The sequence below is a fragment of the Notamacropus eugenii genome, chromosome 5 (genome assembly GCF_028372415.1).
Source record: "Notamacropus eugenii isolate mMacEug1 chromosome 5, mMacEug1.pri_v2, whole genome shotgun sequence".
Classification (NCBI taxonomy): Eukaryota; Metazoa; Chordata; class Mammalia; order Diprotodontia; family Macropodidae; genus Notamacropus; species Notamacropus eugenii.
In genome coordinates, this window is record NC_092876.1 from 129042657 (window position 1) to 129045298 (window position 2642).

Sequence of the window (2642 nt, forward strand, 5' to 3'; positions counted from 1 at the left end):
TCGCCCAGCCAGGAGCTCATTCCTTAGGGGCGGGACTTTGACTCTTCAGGGGCTGAGCTGGTCAACCTTTGCTTTGAGCTGTGCTCCTGCCCCGCCCTCCATGCTGCTTTCAGTTGTCACTCAAACCCCAGGAGGGAGGTGAAAAGACCTCCCTGAGCTTTCAGAGGTTGTTTGTCAGTCTCAGAGAGGGGAAGTGATTTACCCAAGGTCTCCCAACCAACAAGCCTCAGAATGGTGTGCTTGACAGACAGCTTGTTGGAAAACGAAAAGTGAAAGGGAGAGATGCTAGACTAAGGAGGTCCGTGAGGACCAACGATACGAATTTACACTTTTTTCAGACAGCAACGGGGACCCATTGCATTTTTTAGTCAAGTAATACGATTATAGCAGTGTATTGAAAAGAACTGCTCTGATTCTCCAATTCCCCAAAGGATATGAACAGGCAGTTTTCAGACACAGAAATCAAAGCTATCTATAATCATATAAAAAAATGCTCTAAATCACTCTTGATTAAAGAAATACAAATCAAAACAACTTCGAGGTACCACCTCACACCTATCAGATTGTCTAATATGACGAAACAGGAAAATGATAGACTTTGGAGGGGATATGGGAGAATTGGGACATTAATGCACTATTGGTGGAGTTGTGAACTGAACCATCCATTCTGGAAAGCAGTTTGGAGCTATGCCCAAAGGGTTATCAAATAGTGCATCTCCTTTGATCCAGAGATACCACTACTAGGTCTCTATCCCAAAGAGATTTTGAAAAGGCGGGAGAGGAAGGGACATATTTGTACAAAAATATTTATAGCCGATCTTTTTGTGGTGGCAAAGAATTGGATGTTGAGGGGATAGCCATTAATTTGGGAATGGAACAAGCTTTGGTATATGATTGTAATGGAATACTATTGTGCTATAAGAAATGATGAGCAGGATCATTTCAGAAAACCTGGAAAGACTTACACAATTTGATACAAAGTGAAGTGAGCAGAACCAGGAGAACACTGTATACAGTAACAGCAATATTGTACAATAACCAACTGTGAATGACAGCTGTTCTCAGCAATACAATGATCTAAGACAATTCCAAAGGACTCATGATGAAAAATGCTATATCCAACTTCAGAAGAACTGATGGAGTCTGAATGCAGATCAAAGCATACTATTTTTCACTTTTTTTTTTCATTTTTTTGTCTGTGTTTTCTTGTGCAACATGACCAACATGGAAATGTGTTTTGCATGATTGTGCATGGATAACCTGTATAATATAAAATTGTTTACTGTCTCAGCAAGGGAGAAAGGGAGAGAATTTAGAATTTAAAAAAATGTTTTAAATGTTAAAAATTATTTTTATATGAAATTGAGACTTAAAAAAAACCAACCCTGCTCTTTCAACAGTTTATTGGATGGATTGAAGAGGGAAAAGACAGGAGGTGAGAAGACTATTTAGGAGGCTTTATAGCAGTGGGCAGCTAGTTGGCACAGTGGACAAAGTGTCTTCCTGGAGTCAGGAAGATTCATCTTGATGTGTTCAAATCTGACCTCAGACACTTAATAGCTGTGTGATCCTGGGCAAATCACTTGACCCTATTTGCCTCAGTTTCCTCATCTGTAAAATGAACTGGAGAAGGAAAGGGCAAACCACTCCAGTATATTTGCAAGAAGAGATAAGGAAATCAATTAGAAAACCCTAACACAGTAATCTAGGCAAAAGGTGATGAGGGCTGAATCAACACCCCCAATCTTCTTGTTCCCATACCCTACCTCTTTAATGTCTGCCCCTTAAACTGAATACCCCATGTCCTCAGTCTCATTCTTTTGCCCCAATTCAGTCCTTCAAATTCCACTTTCTCAGTCTCCTCAGTTCAATTCAACTCAAAAAGTATTATTAAGCCCCTGTTGCCATGTGCTGGGGATATAGAGATAAAACAGTTTCAGTCTTTAAGGAACTCATATTCCACTAGCTTTTTCTTCCTTTGGGCAGAACACCCTCAGGTAAGGGCATGATATAAGAAGAGAAAAGAGGAGAGGAGAGGAGGGGAGGGGAGGGGAGATGAAGGGAGAGGGCAGGGTGAGCTGCCCAGCTGTTTTGGCTTGGACTACTCATAAGTCGTAGTTGGTCCTTCATTTCCAAGAGGATCATGACATCAGGGAGATGACAAGACTTGCAACTGACTTTGATTTGAGTGAGAGAGGGATGTGCAAAGTCACCAGCTTCACCTTCTCCTTCAGAGCCATCTGGGTCCAGTAGCCAGATATCATTCAGGTTGACTGGAGATGGCCCAGGATGTAGTGGGAGACCTTTTAAGCTAAGGTCTTTTCAAATTCTTACTTAGAGTGAGGCAAAGCTCATTAAGTGAATAAACTTCTTTAGAAAGTGAGTCAAGTGATGGTCCTTTTAATTAAAAAAAAAAAAATGAAACTGGGACGGGTAGACCCTCAGGATTTCTGACCAAAAGAGAAACAGTTACTATTCACATTCACTATGTACATTCACTCTGAGCCTTTGTGGTTTACTGTCTAGATTTCTTTCTCAAAGACCAAAGATTACTTTCTCAAACCCAATTCACTCTGGATCTTATGGACTGGACAATAGTTCCCTGCCCAAGCACCACTTTATGGTTATTTTTTGGGTCCTTC